Consider the following 23466-nt stretch of genomic DNA (forward strand, 5'->3'; position numbering starts at 1 on the left):
TGCAAAACGTGCCCTCCCCATCACCCACCACCTGTTCCCCCAACCTCCCACCCCTGACCCTTCAAAACCCTCAGGTTGTTTTTCAGAGTCCATAGTCTCTTATGGTTCGCCTCCCCTCCCCAATGTCCATAGCCCGCTCCCCCTCTCCCAATCCCACCTCCCCCCAGCAACCCCCAGTTTGTTTTGTGAGATTAAGAGTCATTTATGGTTTGTCTCCCTCCCAATCCCATCTTGTTTCATTTATTCTTCTCCTATCCCCCTACCCCCCCATGTTGCTTCTCCATGTCCTCATATCAGGGAGATCATATGATAGTTGTCTTTCTCCGATTGACTTATTTCACTAAGCATGATACGCTCTAGTTCCATCCATGTCGTCGCAAATGGCAAGATTTCATTTCTTTTGATGGCTGCATAGTATTCCATTGTGTATATATACCACATCTTCTTGATCCATTCATCTGTTGATGGACATCTAGGTTCTTTCCATAGTCTGGCTATTGTAGACATTGCTGCTATAAACATTCGGGTACACGTGCCCCTTCGGATCACTATGTTTGTATCTTTAGGGTAAATACCCAGTAGTGCAATTGCTGGGTCATAGGGTAGTTCTATTTTCAACATTTTGAGGAACCTCCATGCTGTTTTCCAGAGTGGTTGGACCAGCTTGCATTCCCACCAACAGTGGAGGAGGGTTCCCCTTTCTCCACATCCTCTCCAGCATCTGTCATTTCCTGACTTGTTAATTTTAGCCATTCTGACTGGTGTGAGGTGATATCTCATTGTGGTTTTGATTTGTATTTCCCTGATGCCGAGTGACGTGGAGCACTTTTTCATGTGTCTGTTGGCCATCTGGATGTCTTCTTTGCAGAAATGTCTGTTCATGTCCTCTGCCCATTTCTTGATTGGATTGTTTGTTCTTTGGGTGTTGAGTTTGCTAAGTTCCTTATAGATTTTGGATACTAGCCCTTTATCTGATATGTCGTTTGCAAATATCTTCTCCCATTCTGTCAGCTGTCTTTTGGTTTTGTTAACTGTTTCCTTTGCTGTGCAAAAGCTTTTGATCTTGATGAAATCCCAATAGTTCATTTTCGCCCTTGCTTCCCTTGCCTTTGCCGTTGTTCCTAGGAAGATGTTGCTGTGGCTGAGGTCGAAGAGGTTGCTGCCTGCGTTCTCCTCAAGGATTTTGATGGATTCCTTTCTCACATTGAGGTCCTTCATCCATTTGGAGTCTATTTTCGTGTGTGGTGTAAGGAAGTGGTCCAATTTCATTTTTCTGCATGTGGCTGTCCAATTTTCCCAGCACCATTTATTGAAGAGGCTGTCTTTTTTCCATTGGACATTCTTTCCTGCTTTGTCGAAGATTAGTTGACCATAGAGTTGAGGGTCTGGAGACTAATTCTGATTCTCGTTCTGTTAAGTCAAATGGGGCACGGCTGGTTTCTGCTAGGGTTGAGATAAATCATATTATAGCTGGGGATCATGCGGGGAGAATTTGTCATAGGTGTTCTTGTGTAGTAATAAGTAGTAATAAGTGTGGATAGGGTAAAAGAGCCATTTATTAATAATACTGATAGGAGGATAATGGATAGTGTGACTTCATAGGAAATTGTTTGGGCTACAGCTCAAAGGGCCCCAATTAGGGCATATTTTGATTTTGAGGCTCATCTGGACCATAAAATAGAGTAAACAGGTAGGCTTGATATTGCTAGTATGAATAGGATTCCTAGGTTTATATTGATGAGAGGGTAAGGTTTTGGTAATGGGATTCATATGTCTAGGGCTAGTGTTAGGGCTAGAATTGGGGCTATTACAAATATAGTGATAGATGATATTAAGGGTAGTAAAGGTTCTTTAGTGAATAGTTTTATGGCATCTGCAATTGGTTGCAAGAGGCCATAGAGTCCTACGATGTTTGGGTCTTTACAGAGTTATATATGCCTTAGGATTTTTCATTCCACTAATGTTAGAAAGGCTACAGCAGGTAGGATAGGTACAATTAGTGAAGTGATATTAATTATAAACATAATGTTAGGAAGAAAATTTGATCTCTGAGGATAAAAGTTTAAGTTTTATGCAATTACTGGGCTCTGCCACCCTAAAAGTCCTATCTATAGGGCTATAAATGAAGGTGGACTATTAATATTAAGATTATATCCTCTATTAGTCCTAAGGCATTCCCATAGAATAGGCCTTATTTCTCTGGTCCTTTCATACTGGGAGAAGTTGTTGTAATAGATAGAAAACGACCTGGATTGCTCTGGTCGGAACTCAGATCATGTAGGACTTTAATTGTTGGACAAACAAACCTTTAATAGCTGCTGCACCATTGGGATGTCCTGATCCAACATCGAGGTCATAAACCCTGTTGTTGATATGGACTCTCAAATAGGATTGTGCTGTTATCCCTAGGGTAACTTGTTCCATTGATCAAATTTCTTGCATCAATAAATGATACTATATTTTGACTGGTTTCTCTATATTTGTATCAGTCGGAGGTTATTTTATTCTCTGAGCTCACCCCAACCTAAATTGTTAATCCATTAATAAGATTGTGTTATGCCTAATTGGTGATTAAATAGACTTACTATGGACTAGTTAATTGAAGCTCCATAAGGTCTTCTCATCTTATTAGTTTATTCCCGCCTCTTCATGGGAAGGTCAATTTCACTGATTGGAAGTAAGAGACAGTTAAACCCTCGGGTGGCCATTAATACAAGTCCTTATTTAGAGAACAAATGTTTATGCTACCTTTGCATGGTCAGGATACCACAGCTGTTTAACTAGTGTCACTGGGCAGACAGTGTCTCCAATACTGGGCATGCTGGAGGTGATGTTTTTGGTAAACAGATGGGGTTTGTACTTGACGAGTTCCTTTTACTTCTTTTAATCTTTCCTTGTTGCATACCTAACAATTGATTTTATAAGTGTTTTATTAGTAGTTTATTTTTATCATGTTAACTATCAGTGGGTATTCATTTACTGTTATAAGCTTATTCAAGAAGAAATGTTTTTTGTTACTCATACTAGCATTATTGCTTCTATTATTAAACAGATTAGTCCAGTAGTACATTAAGAGTTGGTTTAAGATTTTTGGAATTAAGAGGGTTGGGTTGTTGACCTTAAACGCTTTCTTAATTGGTGGCTGCTCTTAGGCCTAATGGTTTTATTTAACTTTACTCTCTAAGTAAGGTTGTATCTTATTCTAAAAAGCTGTACCCTTTTAGATTATATTTTAAATTTACATTATAATTTTGGGATTTGTTGGGTAAATTTAAAGTTGAACTGAGATTCTATTCTGGGCAACCAGCTATCACCAGGGTTGTTGGGCTTTTCAACTCTACCTATAAATCTTCACACTATTTTGCAACATAGGTGAGTTTATTCCTGTGGTTTGTTCATAGGTAGCTCATCTGGTTTGGGGGGAGTTAGCTTAATATCTCTTTGCTAAATTATTCTAGATAGCTCATTATGCAAAATGTATAAGGGGTGATCTTTGCTGTTTATTACTTTAAACTTTCTTTCATCATTCCCTTATGGTACTTTCTCAATAGCTCTAAGTAAAATTTCTATCTCCTATACTATAATGATGTAATTGAATGTTTTGCTTAGAGGTTTATTGTAGTAGTTGAGTTAGTGGTTGGTTGGGCTAGTTTTGGTTCAATGTGGTCATTGGTGTATGAAATCTTTTGGGTGTAAGCCAGATGCTTTAATTAAGCTACACTTTGATTTATCCAAGCTCACTTTCCAGTATGCTTGCCTTGTTATGACTTATCTCCTCTTAAGTTGGTTTAGTCTATTATGTAGTGTTTGGGTGTATTGCTTGAGGAGCATGATGATCACTGTGTGCATGCTTCATGGCCCTCTTCAATTAAGCTTTCTACTCTTAATTTACTACTAAATCCACCTTTAGTTTTTAGTTTTCATAAAAACTTTAGTGAGCATATTCTTGATTAGAAAATGTAGCCCATTTCTTCCCACTTCATGATTTACACCTTGACCTAACTTTTAAATGTATAATTATTATGCTTACTTTTCTTCCTTTTGAGGGCTTTCTGAAGGTGTTGGTATATAGATTGACTTAACTAGAAGTGGTGAGGCTTATCGGGATTTATCAATTATAGAACAGGCTCCTCTAGAGGGATGTAAAGCACTGCCATGTCCTTTGAGTTTTAAGCTGTTTCTAGTAGTTCACTGGCAGACAATTTTGTTTTACAAATTATTTATGTTTAGGGCTGAGCATAGTGGGGTATCTAATCCCAGTTTGGGTCTCAGCTATCGTGTGGTCGGAAACAATAAAGTCATTTTCGTGGTATATTTTATGTTAACAGTAGCTTTTTACAGCTCGGTTAAATTTTAACTTTAGTGTGATGTAGTACTTAACATGTTTTATGCTGTGGGCCTATTAATTTGGGTTAATGTGACCACGGTGGCTGGCACGAAATTTACCAACTCTTAATGTTAACATGACTTAGTCAAAGATTCGTTCATGGCTAAATTTCTGTCACTGCTGTATCCCGTGGGGGTGTGTTTGAGCAAGGTGTTATGAGCTACTTATTTAATGTTGTTGATACCCGCTCCTTTTTAAAAAATATTTTATTTATTTGACAGACAGAAATCACAACTAGGCAGAGAGGCAGGCAGAGAGAGAGGAGGAAGCAGGCTCCCCACAGAGCAGAAAGTCGTGATGTGGGGCTCGATCCCAGGACCCTGGGATCATGACCTGACCTGAAGGCAGAGTCTTTCACCCACTCAGCCACCCAGGTTCCCCAATACCCGCTCCTTTTAATCAGTTTAGGGATTTAGAGGGCATTATCACTGGGATGTGGACACTTGCATTTGTAATTCTATTAATAATCAATAGGAAGGCTAGGACCAAACCTTTATGTTTATGGAGTCTTATGACTCTTCTAGGCATTTTCAGTGCCTTGCTTTATTTAATAAGCTACATTAACAGGTGTAGGATTAGATCATTTAATGTTAAGGTGTTTAGGCACAGTAATTTAATTATTAGTATTAAATGTAAGTTCATAGGGGGTATTAGATGTGGGGTATTACATCTATAGATAGCTTTCTTGAATAGAGTATTCTGGGTAAATTAGTGATAGAGATTAATGTATGGAGTATCAGTATAAGTGGCTTCTTATATATGTTGCATGTGCTTAGTTCTGTTTTGGGGCTTTTGCAGGACAATTTTAAGTGTCTGTATACTTTTGAAGTTATGGGGGAAAGGGAGTTTGATTTAGCTAATTTCTATCTGTTGAATACACGTACGTGTGTACGTGTGTATGTGTGTACGTGTATACGTGTGTATGTCCTGTAACCTTTGACCGAATGGCAACTTATGGTTGTGCGATGCAGATAAATGATGATGATTAAGCCCAGCTACAAGTTATTTGAATGCGACGAGGCCTTGACAGCCATAGCTGAGTGATACCAGCCCCCCCCATTTTTTTAATTTGGTATTAAAAAAATACCAATTGCATGACAGCACAGTTTTGTGTGATCATGGGCTTATTAGTCGTTAGTCCATTGAGATGTCCCATTTTAAGGGTTAGTAGGATTGGATTGAGGACTATCATGGCCCTGAAGTAAGGACCAGATGCCAGTATAGTTTCATTGTAGAAACCCCCACATTCGATGGGCCTGGAGCAAGAACAGGTACACATCACACAAGGATTGATGGTTTCTCAATGCCTGGTGATCAAGCTCGTGGTCTAGGTGAGGTGCACGTATGTAAAATCAATCATAGTATGTACACGCTTATATGCATGGGGCAAACCATTAATGCACCAAAAATACATATTGGGGAAGCACAGTAGATTTTTTTTAAATATATGAATTGAAATAATGAGAAATCAGGGAATAGTTTAGTTAGAATGTCAGCTTTGGGTGCTGATGGTGGGGCTATTACTTCTTCATTGAGTCTTAGGAAGATGGAGTTCTCAATTTTTGGTTTACAAGAAGAAAGTAATTATATACTACAAAGACTTCATTTTAATAAGTTCTTCTCGATAATGCTGATAGTTGTTATAATTGGAAGGATTGTGAAGTAAAGGATTGAGGCTCATTGACCAATGGAGATGAAGGGGTGTTCTACTGGTTGAGCACCAATTCATGTTAAGGTAAGAAGATTAGCTACTAGTAATCAAAATAGGCACTGGCTTAGTGGGCAGAATATCATAACTTGTTATTTTGAAGTATGTAATACTGGAATAATGGCTAGGACTAGAATGGAGAAAACTAGGGCTAGTACTCCTCCTAGTTTATTAGGAATAAATCGTAGGATTGTGTATGCGAATAAGAAATATCACTCGGGTTTGATATGGGGTGGTGTATTAAGTGGGTTGGCAGGGATGTAGTTGTCAGGGTCCCCTACTAGGTCGGGTGAGAATAGTACTAGTATTACGAGTACTAGGATTAGGAATAGGGCACCTAGGATGTCTTTAATTGTGTAGTATGGGTGGAATGAAATTTTGTCCGAATCAGATGGGATTCTGGAAGGACTGTTGGATCCTGTTTCATGAAGAAATATTAGATGAATTGCTGCTAGTGCTGAGATGATGAATGGTAGGATAAAGTGGAAGGCAAAGAATCATGTTAAGGTGGCATTGTCTACTGAAAAACCTCCTCAGATTCACTCTACGAAGTTGGTTCCAATGTATAGGATGGTTAATAATAAGTTGGTAGTTAGGGTTCTGCCTCAAAAGGACATTTGTCCTCATGGTAAAACATAACCTCTGAATGCTGTTGCTATAACTGCCAAGAGTAGGATAATGCCGATATTTCATGTTTCAGGGAGTATAAAATATCCATAGTATAGGCCTCATCCTGCATGTGGGAATAGGCAGATGAAGAATATGTAGGCTCCGTTGGCATGTATATATCGGATGATTCAGCCGTAATTGGCATCTCAACAGATGTGTGTATTTGATGTGAAGGCTGTGGTTGTGTGTGATGTGTAGTGTATAGCTAAGAATAAAACTTTAAGGATTTGAAGGATTAGGCAAATTCCGAGACAGGAGCCAAAATTTCATCATGCTGAGATGTTTGATGTTTGTGGTAGGTCGATAAATGAATTGTTGAAAATTTTAGTTAGTGGGTGGGACTTACGAATGTTGGCCATTAGTGTTCTTATAGTTGAAATACACTGATTTGTGTGTGTGTGTGTGTGTGTGTGTGTGTATGTGTGTGTGTTACCAGTCATGGTTAGATTCCATGTAGGAATAATGATGACATACAATGTATTCATTTTAAGTATTATTTTTGTAGTTAGTGTGAGGACAGAAATCTGAAAACAAAAGCTTGTGTAATTTTTAGAGCCTAGGGCATGGCAGGCCCAAAATGCAGAGGCTGAGGTAAGAATCCCATCATCTTAAGTAAGGGCAAGGTTCAGACGTCTGCTCAGGTTCAAGTGTGTGTCCTTTATGGCCGACTAATGCAATGTGGTGTCATGATGCCATGGAGGTTTTCCCAATCTGGGGATTGTGCACAGCTCCAAACATCATGATTCCTTCTGCAGGACAGGAGGCATCAGGTTGATGGCACATAGGTCCCCAGTATAGAAGATTCAGTGTCAGGGCTCTATGTATGGATGCCTGGGAACTCCACCTAGGGTTACCATTGAGACATGAGACATGGCTTTGTCTCATGAGAGGTTCGATCTGCTGGCTCTGGTGTGAGCTACACAGGGGGATGAGTGGAAATGGAGTCTCACACTGATGGGTCACAATCTGGTTTTGTGTCCAGGGAGATCTTGGAATGTTGTGGCTGCTCGGGGCCATGAAGGATTCTATTGCCTTGAGGCTTAGACACAGCTCCAAATAGCAAGGTTTCCTCCTGCTACAGAAAGTTTTCTGTTTTGGGCCCCAGGAACCCCCCATATGTTGGTATTTGAGACCAGGGCTCTGGGGACGGATGCCCGAAAACCACAGCTGGTGTTCAGATTAGGGCCTAGGGACATGTCAGGTTCAATCTTCTGTTTCTGGGGCCATCTACCTGGGTGTCTGACTGTATATCCATGCACAGATCCATGCAGTCAGACTGCTTATTTTTATCTAGGGTGGCCTACGAAACTGGGTGGCTTGAGGGCCTTGCAGGTTGCTCCGTATCTGGAGAGTTTTGGCAACTTTAAAGGGCACAGTTTCCTTAGGGAGTGCAGGCATAGTCCTATAGTGTGGCTCAACATGCTCCAGTCTTGAGGGTGTGTGGGTCATGTGTCTGGGTACAGAAGTCTGAAAAGATAAAATGGGTTAGGGTAGGCCTGTGGGTATGGTATTTCTGATCTGCCGACCCTGAGGGAGCTCCTTGAGATCTGAAATTAGGGCGATTGGGAGGCAGTAGCTCAGGCTTTTTCCTCAGGATGGCCATGGAATGTAAGGGTGGACTCATCGGGCATGGAAGGTTCTCCCTCTCTGGGAATTTTGCGTGGCTCCCAATAGTTTGGTGTCATTGTGGAGGAAGGGAGGAGTCCTGTTTTCCTCGCAGGGGTCCCCCAAAAAGAGGGATTCCAGATTACGTCTCTGTGAACTGGTGTCTGGAAAACCCTTCCTTGGGTTCATATTTGGGCTTATGGGCATGGCAAGCCCAATTCGCGGGCTCTTGGTCCAGGAACCAAGAGGCCTTATTTGAAAATGGGGCTCAGGCTGAGGGTCACAATGCATGTTTGTGCCCAAGGTGGCCCTCAATTTTGGGTGTGACCTCATGGACCCTGTAAGTTTCACCAATTTGGAGGGTTTGACACCCATCCCAACAGTAAGGTTTCCAGCCATGGGGAAGGAGGAGTTCTGTTTTGTGCATCAGGTTCCCCCATATGCAGGGATTTGATATAAGGTCTGGGGACAGATGCCTGTAAACCTCATCTAGGGTTCAGAATATGGCATAGAGGCATGTCAGGTTCAATCTTCTGTCTCTGCGGCCATCTACTTCGGTGTCTGACTGGAGGTCATTGCTCAGGGTGTGTCAGACTTCGCATTTTTGTCCAGGGTGGCCTATTTAATTGGGGTGGCCTCGTGGCCTTGCAGGTTTCTCCTTATCTGGAGTGTTTGGCAACTTTAAAGGGCACAGTTTCCATCGGGAGGGCAAGCACAGTCTTGTGGTGTGGCTCTGGAGGCTGGAGCCTGGAGGGTGTGTGGGACAGGGCTCTGGGAACAGAAATCTGAAAACACAAACTTGGGTTAAACTTAGGGCCGAGGGTTTGGCATGCCTGATCTGCAGACCCCGAGAGGGGTTCCTCGGGATCTGAAATTAGGGTGACTGTAAGGTGGTAGCTCAATCTTTTGTCTATGGATTGTGAGTTTAAGTTGGCCGCAGAATGTATGGGAGCCTCATGGGGCCATGGAAGATTCTCTCCTCTGTGGGGATTTTGCCAGGTCCCAATAGTTTGGTGTGATACTGAGGGAAGGGAAGAGTCAAGTTTTCTGTCTCAGGGGTCCCCCCAAAACAGGAATTCCATAGCAGAGCTCTGGGTAAGGGCACCTGCAAAACACCACCTTGGGTTAGGATTTGTGCTAGGTGCATGGCAAGCCTGATATGCATGCTCCTGGTCCAGCTACCGAGGGGCCTTATTTGAAAAGGACTAAGGCTGAGGGTCAAAATGCGTGTTTGTGCCCAGGGTGGCCCTGCAGGTTTCTCCAGCTCTAAGGTTTTGACACCCTTCCAAACAAAAAGGTTTCCTGCCATGCGGAAGGAAGAGTTCTGTTTTGTGCATCGGGTTCCTGCATATGCAGGAATTTGAGATAAGGTCTGGGGACACATGCCAGAAAACCAAGGTTGGGTAGAGATGCAGACCCAGAGCTATGTCTGGATATGCGACTAGCTCCCTGGGTGGCTGACAGAACGTCTAGGCTCAGGCTGTGTCACACAGCATTAGTACACAGGATGGTCTATGAAATTGGGGTGCTGTGAAGGGCCATGAAGTTTTATCCTCATTTGGGGCTTTTGGGCAGCCACATAGGGCACTTTATCCTTCTGGTGGGCAGGCAGAGTGCTGCATTATGGCTCCAGAATTCCCAGTCTGGAGGGCTTGTGCTCCAGGAGTGTAAGGATGGAAGTCTGAAAACACAAGCTCTGGTTAGGTTTAGGGCCTAGGGCAAGAGAAGCTCAATCTGCAGAAGCTGAATTGAGATCTCCAGCACCTGAAGTAAGGGCAAGTGTCAGACATTCACTCAGGCTGGACTTTGTGTCCATGATGGCCGCCTAATGGAGGTGGGGCCTCATGAGGCCATGGAGGTTTTCCCACTCTGGATGTTGTGAGCTGCTTGAAACAGCAATGTTTCCATCTTTGGGACAGGGCTAGGCTTGTTCAATGGTTCATAGCTCTCCCATATGGGAAGATTCAAGAGGAGGGATCTATGTATGGATGCTTGGAAACCCTGCCTCCTGATCCCTTTGGCCCCTAGGATCAAGGCAGGTTCGATCTACAGGCTCTGGGGCAATCTACCCAAGGGAATGTGTTGAAATGGAGTCTCATGCTGATGCATCACAATGCCAGTTTGTGTCCAGGGAGACTTTGGAATGTGGTGATGGCTCAGGGGCCATGCAGGATTCTACTAACCTGAAGGTTTTACATAGGTACAAATAGCAATGTTCCCTTCTGGGGACAGGGTGTGTTCTGTTGTGTGCCTCAGGGATGCACCATATGCTAGTATTGGAAATCAGGCCTCTGGGGAATGATGCTTAAAAACCTAAGCTAGGTTTCAGATTAGATCCTAGAGGTATGTCAACTTCAATCTCCTCTCTCTGGCTCCATTTACCTGGGTGTCTGGAGGGAGCATCTGAGACCTGTAGTGTTCCTCAGCCAAAATCCTAACCCAAGTCTGGGTTTCCAGTCCTTAATACCCAGAGCCCTGCTTTTGAAGCCCTCCTTATGGGGACCTCTGAATGAGAAAACAAGATTCCTACTTTCCCCCACAATGACACCATGCTATTTGGAGCTGTGAAAACCCCCCAAAGGAGGAGAATCTTCAATAGCTCCATGAGGCCACCCCTACATTCTGCATATACCCAAGAGACAAAAACCAGAGGCAAAAGACAGTCTCACCTCACACTCGCCCTATTTTCAGATCCAAGGATCTTCCCTAAGGTCTGCAGATTGGACCTGCCATACCCTCGGCCTTAATCCTAACCCTAGTTGGTGATTTCAGAATTCTGTTCCCAGAGTTCTGCCCCAGACATCCTCTAGCATGGGGATTCCATGCCCTCACCACAGGACTATGCTGCCCTCCAGGTGGAAGCTCGACCCTTTAGAGCTTCCAGAAACCTCAAGAATAAGAGAAAACTGCAAGCCCCCTGGGCCACCCCAAATTGATAAGACAACCAACAAGGCACAGTCTGACACACCCTGAGCAACTACCTCATATCAGACATGCAGGTAGATAACCCCAGAGAGAGAGATGATTGAACCTGAAATGACCCTAGGCTCTAATCTTTACCATAGCTTGAGTTGCCAGGCATCAGGACCCAGAGGCTTGGTCTTGAATACCAATATTTGGGGGATCTCTGAGCCACAAAACACATCACATCCTGTCCCCAGGAGGAAATGTTGCTATTTGGAGCTGTGTCAAACCCTCAGGGTAGGAGGATGGGCCACCGCCACATTCCATGATCTCTCAGGACTCAAACTCGCATTGTGACCGATCAGCATGAGACACCAATCCAAATCAACCCCCTGGATAGTTGGCCCCAGATCCAAAATATCAAAACGGCCATGTTCCTAGGCTGCAATGGTAAGGCGAGATGGGGTTTTCCAGGCATCCATACATAGAGCCTGCTCTCGAATATCTCCATATGTGGGAAAACTGCTTCATTAAACAGCACAGCACCAGGGCCCACGATGCCAACCACGTGTGTATGCCTCCCTGGATACTAATGCACACCTGAGTCACGTACCCCCAAGCAGCCACTGAGACATTTGGCCTCAGAATCAGGAGATCGAACCCTAGGCCCTTATGCTAAACCTAGGTTGGGTTAGCAGGCATCCATACCCAGAGCCCTTCTCTCAAATCTCTCCACATGGGGGACACCACAGCCACAAAACAGAACTCCTCCAGCCCCCTGGAAGGAAACCTTGGTTTTTAGAGCTATGTAAAAAACTCATAGATGGCAGAAACCTGTGTTGCCCCCTGAGGCCACACCCACTTTTGCAGGCCATCCTGGACACAAACACCCATTGTGACACTTAGCCTGAGCTGCATTTTCAACAAACCCACATGGGTAGCTGCGCCAGATCCAGGATCTAAGTCCTGCCATGCCACTAGGATCAAATGCAAAACCTAAGCTGGGTTTTCAGGCATTGATACCTGGAACCCTGCTCTCAAATCCCTCCATATAGGGGAATCCAGATTCTTAAAACAACACAGGACCTAACCCCAGAATAGACCAAGCACCTTGGATGTGCACAAAATCCCCTCATCGGGACAAATCTCCTTGCCACCATGAAGCTAAACCTATATTTGGCACATCTAATCTACACAAACTCCAGACGGAGCGACACCCTGATCCTTGTCTTAACTTCAGATTCCCTGGAATTTGCCTCAGCGTACGTATGTTGGGCCTTCGATGCCTAATGCCCTAACCTAGCTTGGTTCTCAGGCCTCCATCTAGAGAGTCCTGGTCTATGAACCCTCCAGATAGGGTATACCTGAGAAAGAGCACAGTACTCTTCCTGTCCTCCAGAAGGAAAATGTGCCCTATGGAGCTGCACGCAACCCACTGATTCGGAGAAAGCTGCATGAACCCACAAAGCCACCCTCATTTACGGAAGCTGGCCCTGGACACTAAAACATTCTGTCCCTCACTTGAGCCCCGACCTCCAGTCAGCCACCCACATAGCTGGCACCAGAGTCAGCACGTCAGAGTGGCCATTCCCCTAGGTAGGAATCGTAACAATAGGTTGGGTTTTCAGATATCGATCCACAGTCCCCTTCTCTCAAATCCCTCCACATGGGAGACCCCTGAGTCACAAAACAGAACTCCTCTTGTCCCCCAGAAGCTTTCTGGAGATATGTATATCCCCCAGAGTTGGGCGAAATCTGAAATGCCCTTGAGGACACACCCATTAATGCTGGACACAAACACCTATTGTGACCCCTAACCTGAGCCCCATTTTCAACACAACTCCATGAGTAGCTCCACCCAGAGCCAGAACCTAAGGCCTATGATGCCACTAGGACCTAATCCTAAACCTAGTTTGAGTGTTCAGGCATCCATACCTGTAGCCCTACTCTCGAATCCCCCATATGGGACACGCCTGAGCCAAAAATCAGGACAGTACCTATTCCCCAGAATAGAACAAACTATTTTTTAACTATGTAAATATCCATGCCCCCATGATGCCACTCGCAGATTCGACGGATCTCATGGACACAAACATCAACCTGAGCAACCTCTTCACACTCGCCTTAACCTCATATCCTGGGGAGATTTCCTCAACAACTGCAGATTTGTTCTATCATGCCCTAGGCCCTTACCATACTCCTAGATTGTCTTTTCAGACTTCCATCCTCACAGTCGTGGTCTACAATCCCTCCAGCTAGGGAACCCCGGAGACACACTACAAGACTCTGCCGGCCCTCCAGATGGAAAACATGCCCTATGGACCTGCATGCAAACCCCAGATTAGGAGAAAGTTGCAGGATACCCCTAAGCCACCCACAGTTAGAAGCTGACCCTCCACACTAATACACATTCTGTCCCTCAGCTGAGCACCGACCTCCAGTCAGCCACCCATTAGCTGGCGCCAGAGTCAGCAGATCGGACTTCCCATGCCCCATGCCTAAGCCAAAACCTAGGTTCAGTTTTCAGGAATCCATAACCAGAGTGCTGGTCTGGAATCCCTTCATTTGGAGGACACTAGAGCCATACAACAAGACTCCTTCTGTCCTCCAGATTGAAACCATAGTATTGGAACTGTGCAAAGCCCCCCAAGCGGGAGAAACCTCCATGCCCCAGCAGGACACCCACAACTTCAGCGGCCCTAGGACACCAATTCTAGTGTGAGCGAATGCCCGACACTCTCCTTCAATTCTGAATCCGGTGACCTTCCCTCAACATCTGCAGATCAGAGATCCATAGCCTAGACCATACACGTAAACCTAGATTGGGTTTTCAAATATCGGTCCCCAGATTCCTGGAACATAAGTCCTCCAGATTGGGGACTCAACAGCCAAACCACTGGATGATCCCTGCACTCCAGATTGAAACTGTGCCCTATGGAGCTGCACAAAACCCCTAGATTAGACAAACATGCAAGGCCCCAATACCACCACTCATTTGAATACCACCCTGGATCCTAATGCACAGGAGGGCACAACCTGAGTCCCGACCACCGATCAGCCATTGAGGCAGCTTGACCCAGAGGCTAATCCTAACCCTAACCCTAACCCTAACCCTAACCTTCCATGCCCCTAGGCTGAAATCCTAAACCTAGTTTGGGTTCTCAGGCATCAATACACAGAGCCCTTCTCTGGAATCCTTCTACATGGGGGGCTCCTGATCCATAAAATAAATCTCCTGACCCCCAGAGGGAAACATTGCCTTTCGGAGCTATGCAAAATCCTCAGATGGAAGAAATGTGCTTTTCCCCTGAGGACACGTCCAGTTTTACATGCCATCATTGACACAATCACCCATTGTGACCCTTATCCTGAGCCCCATATTGAACATAGCCCCAAGGGTACCACAGCCCAGAGCCAGGGTATAAGTCCTGTAGTGCCACTAGGATCTAATCATAACCCTCAGTTGGGTTTTCAGTTATCAATACCTGGACCGCAGCTCTCGAATCCCTCAATATGGGGCACCCCTGAGCCACAAAACAAGACACCACCAACAGCCAGGAATAAACCAAGCTATTTGGAACTGTGAAATCCCCAGAGTGGAAGGAAACTCCATGCCACCATGAGGCCACTTATGAGTTCAGCGGGACTCATGGACACAAACTGAGCCTGTGCGACATGCTGACACTTGCCTTCACCTCAGATCCCATGGAGCTTGTCTCACCATCTATAGATTGGGCCTGACATGCCCTAGGCCCTAACCCTATGCCTAGCTTGGGTTCTCAGACTTCCATCCTCAAAGTCCTGCTCCACAATACCTACAGATAGAGAAACATGAGCCACACCACGGGACTGTGCCTGCCTTCCAGAAGGAAAATGTGCCGTATTGAGAAGCACTCGACCCCCATACTAATACTACGAGAGAGCTGCATGAATCCCCAAAGCTATCCCATTGACGACAGCATGCCTTGGACAATAATACACATTCTACCCTCAACCAGAGTGCTGACCTCCAGTCAGCCACCTACTAGCTGGCACCAGTGTGAATAATTCAGACTTTTCATGCAACCAAGCCCTACTGCAAACCCGAGGTTGAGTTTCAGGTATATATACCCAGGGAACTGCTGTCGAATCCATCCATATGGAGACTATATACAGAACCTATACAGGACTCCAAATCCCCCCAAATGAAAACAAATTATTTGGATCTTCGCTAAATCCCCAGAGCAAGTGAAAACTCCATGGCCCAAGAAGGCCAAGCGCACATAGGAAGGCCCTAGTGGACCCAAATGGTAGTCTGAGTGAATCCATAACAGTTGACCTAACTTCAAGTCCGGGACCTTGCCTCAGCATCTGCAAATCGGTGATCACGCATTAGACCTAACCATAAACCTAGCTTGGGTCAGACTTCAGACACCAGAATCCTGGAACACAGGCCCACCAGACTGGGAATTTTGGAAAAACAATGCAGCACTCTGCCTCTGCACCAGAAGAAAAAAAGGTGCCCTATGGGTCCGCCCAGAAATCCCAAATGAGGACGAAACTGTAAGGACCTCGACCCCGTGAGAATTTCATAGGCTTCCCTGTACACTAATGCTCTGTTTGTCACACCTTAAGCACAGACCTCCCCTCAGACACACAGACAGCTGGCTGCATATCCAGCAGATTGGACCCATCTTGGCCTTAGGCTGTCATCTTTTCCCAACCTGGGTTTTCAGACATCTGTCCCTAGACCTTATCTCAGATCCCTACACCTGGGAGAACCTGATGCACAACTCAGAACTCCTCCTTCCCCGTGGCAAGAAACCTGGCTGTTGGGATGCTGATGGGTATCAAGATCAAACGCTCTGAGTAGGATAATCCTGCATGGCCCATGAGGCCACGCATATGCTTGAGGAGTGACTTGAGCACAAACACACATTGGGAAACTCAGTGTGAACCCCATTTTCAAATAAATCCTCTCCTTGGCTGGACCAAGAACTGCATATCAGGGGTGCCATGCCCCAGCCGCAATCCTAACCAAAACACGGGTTCTCCAGTCACCTGTACCCAGGGCTCTGCTCTGGAATCCCTGTTTTGGAGGGACCCCTGAGAAAGAAAATAGGATTCTTCCCTTCCCACAGAATGACCCCAAATTCTTGGGAGCCGAGAATAATCCGCAGAGAGGGAGACTTATCCATGGCCCATAAGACCACCCTTCCATTCCATGTCCAACTTTGACACAAAATCCAGAGACAAAAGCCTGAGCTACCATCTCACACTCCCCCTTATTACCTATCCTGAGGAGTTCCCCTCACTGTCTGTATATCAGGCCTGCCATATCCTTGGGCCATAAACCTAGGGCGAGTTTGTGTTCGCAGACTTCTGTCTCCACAGCCCTGGCCCACACACCCTCCAGGCTGGGGTCTCTGGAGCCACTGTGCAATACTGTGCCTACCCTCTCCAAGGAAAGTCTGCCCATTCCCCATCCCCACAGCAAGCTTTTTCGGCCCTCGGGAAGGAGGAGTGCTCTTTTGTGCTTGAGATTCCCCCATAGGCCGGGATTTGAGCTATGTTTGGGGGCACAGTTGCCTGAACACTCAGGTTGGCTAGAGATGACAGCCTCGGGCCATGGCCGGTCCCACCTGCAGGAGATGGCGCCTGCTACCTGGGGTGCTGACTGGAGGTCGGGGATAAGGGGGTGTCAGAATATTAATGCGTAGTGCAGCCTGGATATTGGGGTTCTGTCTAGGGCCGTGCAGGTTGTTCCTCACATTGGAATTCTAGGGAGACCCATAGGGCCCATCTTCTTTCTGGAGTGCAGGCAGAAGGCTGCGTTTTGGCTCCAGAATTCCCAATCGGGAGGGCTTGTGATCCAGGAGGGTGAGGACAGAAGTCTGAACGTACAAGCATCATTTCAGTTCAGTGCCAAGAACATGTCATTTCCAATGTGCAGCGTCTGACTCCAGATCTCCAGCACCTGAGTCAGGGCAAGTGTCAGATGGTCGCTCATGGTGGAGTTTGTGTCCATGATGGCCGACGAGTGGAGGGGTGGCCTCATGAGGCCATGGAGGTTTTCCCAGGTTGGTGCTTGTGAGCTGCTCCGAACAGCAAACTTTTCTTCTGTGGGACAAGGGGAGTCCCTTTTGAAGGCTCCAGGGTCCCCCATACGGAAAGACGTTGTAGCAGAAGTCACCATATGGATGCCTGGAAAGCCCAGCTCACCTTACCCTTCCAGCCAAGGAACAAGGCCATTTTGAACTTGTGTCTCTGGGCCAAAGTGCCCAGGGGGCTGAGGTGACAGGGAGCCTCATGCTAATGGCTCACAATGTTGGCTTGTGTCCAGGAAAAACTTAGAATGTGGTGGGGGCTCAGGCGCCATGCAGGATTCTCCTCCACTGAGGGTTGGACGCAGCTCCCAAGAGCCAGGTTGCCTTCTGGGGACAGGTGGTGTTCTCTTTTGTGGCTCAGGGATCATGTGTTGGACCATATGAAGGTATTCCAGAGATTGACTCTGGAGGCAGTTGCCTGCAAACCTAAGCTAGGGCTCCGTTGAGGTCCTAAGGGTATGTCATGTTCCATCTTCTGACTCAGGGCCATTGACCTGGGTGTCTGCCTGGAGGTAGGCGTCTGGCATGTGTCCGAATGCACATTTTTTCCATAGCGGCCAACGAATTTGGGGTGGGCTCAGGGGCCTTGCAGGTGTCTCTCAATCTGGAGGGTTTGTGCAACTTTGACAGGCAGAGTTTCCTTCCGGTGGACAGGCAGAGTCCAGCACTGTGGCTCCAGAGGGCACATCCTGGAGCCTGTCAGCCAGGGCTTTGGGGACAAAAATCTGCAAACACAAACTCGGGATAGAGTTAGGGGCGAGGTGATGGCACACCTGATCTGCAGACCGTGAGGGCAGTGCCGGGGGATCTGAAATGAAGGCGACGGGGAGGCAGGAGTGCATGCTTTTCTATCTGGGTTGTGTGTCTCATTTGTTTGGCCAGGGAATGTAGCAGTAGCCTCAGGGACCATGGGAGATTTGCCTCTTTGTGGATTCTGCCCAGCTCCCAAAGGTGTGGTGACTTTCAGAGGGAAGAGAAGAGTGCTGTTTCCCGTCTCAGGGGTTCCGCCATAGCAGGGATTCCAGAGTCAGCTTCTTGGTCTGGGCCCATGGAGAACCTGACAGAGGGTGAGGATTTTGGCCGAAGGGCATGTCAGGCCTGATATGCAGGCTCCTGGTCCAGCTAGCGAGGGGTCTGGTTTGAACGAGGGCTCAGGCTGAGGGTCACAATGCCTGTTTGTAGCCAGCGCAGCCCTACTTGGTGGGCGTGGTCTCATGGGCCATGCTGCTGGCTCCCACTCTGAGGGTTAGACCCCCATCCCCACAGCAAGCTTTTCCCATCGTGGGGAAGGAGGAGTGCTCTTTATGCTTGAGATTCCCCCATAAGCCGGGATTTGAGCTATGGGGAAAGGGGTGGTGCTTGAGAAGAGGTAAATATTAATGGTAAATGATGATGAACTAACTATTCCATGAGGTGTGAAGGGGGGGGGGGAGAAAAACAAGGCGTAGGGGCACCTGGGTGGCTCAGTGGGTTAAGCTGCTGCCTTTGGCTCAGGTCATGATCTCAGGGTCCTGGGATCGAGCCCCACATTGGGTTCTCTACTCAGCAGGGAGCCTGCATCCCCCTCTCTCTCTGCCTTTCTCTCTACTTGTGATCTCTCTCTCTCTCTCTCTGCTCTCTGTCAAATAAATAAATAAAACCTTTAAAAAAAAAAACAAAAACAAGGCGTAGAACTCCCCCCGGCCTGTAAAGGAAAAAAATAAACTTTATTCGTTGGTTCTTTTGTTTGTTTGCTGGATTTTCAAGTACACATATCTCGGCGCGCCTGACTGGCTCCCTCTGAGGACCACAAAACTGCGAATCTTGATGTACGGGGAATCCTGAGTTCCAGCACCATGCTGGAGGGATGGGTGGAGAGATTACTTAAAAATATAAAACCTTGAAGACACACACGCACACACACACACACACACACACACACACACACACACACACACACACACACAAGGAGCAGCATTATCTATCCAAGATAAACACCCCTGGGCAAGAAGTGGGGTGAGAGGAAAACAGAAACAGCGGTGGCAGGGGGAGAGGACATTAGAGGGCAACAGCAGCAGCATCCTCTCTAGGTGCTCTGGCGCTTTTGTGCTTTACAAAAGCCCAGGTGGAACCTTTCAAAACCCTGGCCCTCCTATCCCCCAGCGGAGAGGGCAGAAGCTACTGTCCAGCAAGAATGCCTTTGATTAGAGGTAACTCTTCTCCCATGAAACTTCACCATTTTAACATGGCTTCCTTACCAAGCCTTTCTCTTTGCTGCCTTCTCACCTCCGTGAATCCCTGATCCCACTTTGCAACAATCCCTACCCATCTCAACCCCATCGTGACCCCCCCACACATTTCTCTCCCTCTCTCTCTCTCTCTCTCTCTCTCTCTCTCTCTCTCTCTCTCACACACACACACACACACACACCAGGATGTAAACTGTTCTCTGTCAACCATCCATCTGGAGCACTCAATATAAAAGTAAATGAGGAAACGCAGACAAGAGAGAAATCAAGCAAATAATGTGACTCTGAAGGCTGGGCACCTATTGAGTCAAGAGAATTGAGCAAACAGCAGAAACTGGAAAAGAAGGTTTTCCTCCCAAGTCGATTCCTCCATCGTTGGCTACACGACATTCTTTCACCAGTATTTCCCCAAGAGTGCGACGATCCAAATAAGGTTTCCCACTGCAAAGTTCATGGGTGCAGACTTCACACCTCTGTTTCAAGTACACGTCTTTCAGGGCACCTAGCTGGCTCCGTCCGGAGGACCCCCGAGGAAGGCAACTCTTGATCTGTGGGGGTCCTGAGTTCCAGGGCCACACTGGGTGGGTGTACAGAGCTGACACGCAAAAGAAATTTGAATCGCTATGACAATGTCAAACATAACAAAGGAAAACAAAACAAAAATCAGAAATAAAGTCACCCCTGGTCGAATGCTTTCTTTGTAGAAGCCATGGAGACCCTGTGATGTTGGCAGACAGAGAGACACGGTGGGTCAGTTGATGAATCGATGGAATGGAACAGATACCAAAAGAGATATGCCTAAGCCCAACCAAAGTTCTGCCGATGCGCAAAGGCCGTTCAAAGGAGGAAGCATGGCCCACCTCCCCACAAAACCAGAGGACAGTCAGTCACCAGACATCCACAGACCCAACATGCAGGCAAGCAGGCAGACAAAGAAACAAGAAAACTGGGCGCCTAAGTGGCTCGGTTGGTGAAACGTCTCTGCCTTTAGCTCAGGTCATGATATCTGGGTCCTGGGATCAAGCCCCGCATCCATCCCTTGGGGCTCCCTACTCAGCAGAGACTCTGCTTCTCACCTCCCTCTCTCTGACCCTCCTTTTCGATCCTTCGCTCCTTCGCTCCTTCGTCCTCCCTCCCTCCCTCCCTCCCACCACCACCACCAACATTCTTTTTTAAGGAGGGAAAAAAAAGAAAGAAATAAGGAAAGAAAGAAAGAGGAAGAGGAAAGCTTCTGTCCAAACAGGCAGACCTCACTCCTCCTACAAATGTGAATTCCAAACGGATCTCACACTTCCATGGGAAACAGAACACTGGAACACACGTGTGTATGTGTATGTGTGTGTATGTGTGTGTGTGTGTGTGTGTGTGTGTGTGTTTGTTGGGGAGTGATTCTAGGGGAAAAGCTGGGGATCTAGGGCCAGGCAAAGATGGTTTAAGACAGGACACCTGAGGCGCGATCTGTAAAAAAGAAACGGAGGGGTTGTAAGTCAACAAAATTAAAAACCTAAGCTCTGAGAAACACCCTCTGAAGGGGACCCAAGGGCAAAGGACACACAGAGGCCTGGGGGATCAGCCAGGAGTGGGAGGTGGTGGAGGGTGTTGCTCAGAGAGAAACAAAATGAGGAAACGCTCCCAGAGGTCGGATCAGGGTCACTAGGAGAACGGGGTACAATCCATTCAGATGGGATGTCTGCCACAGGGCCAAAGGCAAGGAAGAAATCCAAGATTTTCAAGGTCAGGTCCCTTCGAGCAGGTCGTGTCTACGACAAGGCCACCAACTCAGAAAACCAGCGAGGTTGTTTTATGTCTAATTCCAAAGGGACATGAAGTCTGGGGTTGAGAGGCAGGGAGTCCATCCCTGATCATCCCAGAGGCGATTAAAAAGACAGAAGAACCATAGCACGGACAAACTCTGCAGGGCCCAGGTTCGAATGGCAGGGAAACTTCCGATTTTCTTTTTAACACCGAGGCCCAGGAGCCTATGCCCAGGCACCCTGCTGCTTTGGAGGAGCCTCGGGAATGGCCGGAAAGAAAGGAGCCAGCGATGGCGGGACCAGGGATGGCGAGAGGGATTCCCGAGGAACAAGGACCCACCCGTGAGCCACTTACCCAGACTGCCCTGAAGGAAATCAGAACCTGTCACCCTGAAAAGGTGCCCACTGTGGCACGTCGGTTATCTCAAATTCCACTCCTTGTAGACACAGCAGCTACCAGAAGAATATGCCGACCCTTCTGGTCTTCCCAAGACCAAGAGAGCCAACTCCCATGTGACAGGTACCTTCCCTGGAACCAGGAAGCAGAAAGCCATCCTCCATCACCAGAGACAGGAGAAGGGAGCCGGAGAATTAGGGTCTGAACCGTCCATGTCGATGAAACTTCTTCAACCAGCCCCCCAACCCCACCCCCACCCCCGTCTTCCCAGGGCTGTCTTTGCCACGGCCTGCCTGCCCTTTGCCCAAACCCCTTTGTCTTGTCCGTTCTTCACGAGTGAATCAAGTCTCTGTCTTGTCTTGTCTTTCATTTTTCTTTTCTTTTTTTCTTTTTTAAGATTTTATCTTATTTACTTATTGGAGAGACAGAGATCACCAGTAGGCAGAGAGAGGGGGTGGGGGGGCAGGAATCAAGCTCCCCATAGAGCAGAGAGACCAATGCATGTCTCGATCCCAGGACCCGGAGATCATGACCTGAGTGGAAGGCGGAAGCCAAACCTACTGAGCCACCCAGGCACCCCTCGATTCCGCGCCTTTAGGCCCTTGGGAAGGCCCCCCTGTGCAAGCAAACACCAACCCACGGTTGGATGCCCTTCTCCAGGGAAGCTCTTCTGTCGGTCGCCATCCTAGGCCCAGCCACAGACCCTAAGCAGGTAGAGGAGAATGTGTGTCCACTACCACGACCAAACACCACCACCAACAACAACACCACCCCCACCACCACCCGAGCAGTGAGATTGTCCACCTGGAATGTCACTCTTGCCAAGGCAAGAGAAATGCGGCGACAGCGAGGTCCCCTGACCACTTGTAACCCACTGATGAATCCCTGACACACATAGAGGGTGTAACACCCCTACAACTCCCTCAAGGATTTTGTTCCATGTTTTACCCGTGAGGATCGCTCTAGTCAGTGTCCCTTCACTCCGATAGCCACACATGCCCACAATATGCTAACATCCCTCTTCCAACACGGGGTCAACAGACACACATCAAAAGGGTCCCATGACTAATGCTTTGCTAAAACAAGAGGGACTCACCTCACCTTGACAGTGGGTAGTCCCGCAAGGTCTCGGAGACCTTGCTCGCAGCATACACACATTCCTTGGAGACTGACCTCATCCCTAACCCCCACTAACTGGAAACCGTATCACCAGTTTCCCCTCACAATCCCAGCACAGCTCTTTCTGCAAACAGGTCCCGTCCCCGTGCTGTAATAAAAGCACCTTTTTGCACCAAACACATCTCTGCAATTCTTGCTTGGCCATTTCCCCGGCAGCTCCACATCCGGTCTGCCTGTCTGTCTGTTTTTGGGTTTGTTCCTTCGTGTGTGTGTGTGTGTGTGTGCATGTGTGCGCACACACACACACGTTTCATGGGCCTTTCTTTTTATTTATTTATTTACTTACTTATTTACTTATTTTGAGTGGTTTTGGGTTCACAGCCGAATTCACTGGATAATACGGGCAGTACCCACAGGACACCTGCTCTGCCATCGCTCACTGCTCACTGGCCCCTGCCCCGCCCCCCAACACTCAGAGCACAGGCCTGCTCCCTGAGAGCTTCCCACTCCCCCACGAGCCTATCGATCATCCAACCATCCGTGGCAAACCTGGTGAATCGCTTACAATGGATGAATCCACACAGAGGCATCATCATCACCCACTCAGAG

General features: G+C 47.2%; 1 long non-coding RNA gene across 1 annotated transcript; it reads left to right on the forward strand.

Moving 5' to 3' along the window:
* Window positions 1–6200: 6200 nt before the first annotated feature.
* On the forward strand, window positions 6201–22087 carry LOC123936448. The gene is made up of 3 exons (XR_006817304.1): window positions 6201–6332; window positions 7302–7304; window positions 22076–22087. It is a non-coding gene; the product is annotated as an uncharacterized LOC123936448 (long non-coding RNA).
* The last annotated feature ends 1379 nt before the right edge of the window (window positions 22088–23466 follow it).

Source organism: Meles meles, unplaced genomic scaffold, assembly GCF_922984935.1.
Source record: "Meles meles unplaced genomic scaffold, mMelMel3.1 paternal haplotype, whole genome shotgun sequence".
Taxonomy (NCBI): domain Eukaryota; kingdom Metazoa; phylum Chordata; class Mammalia; order Carnivora; family Mustelidae; genus Meles; species Meles meles.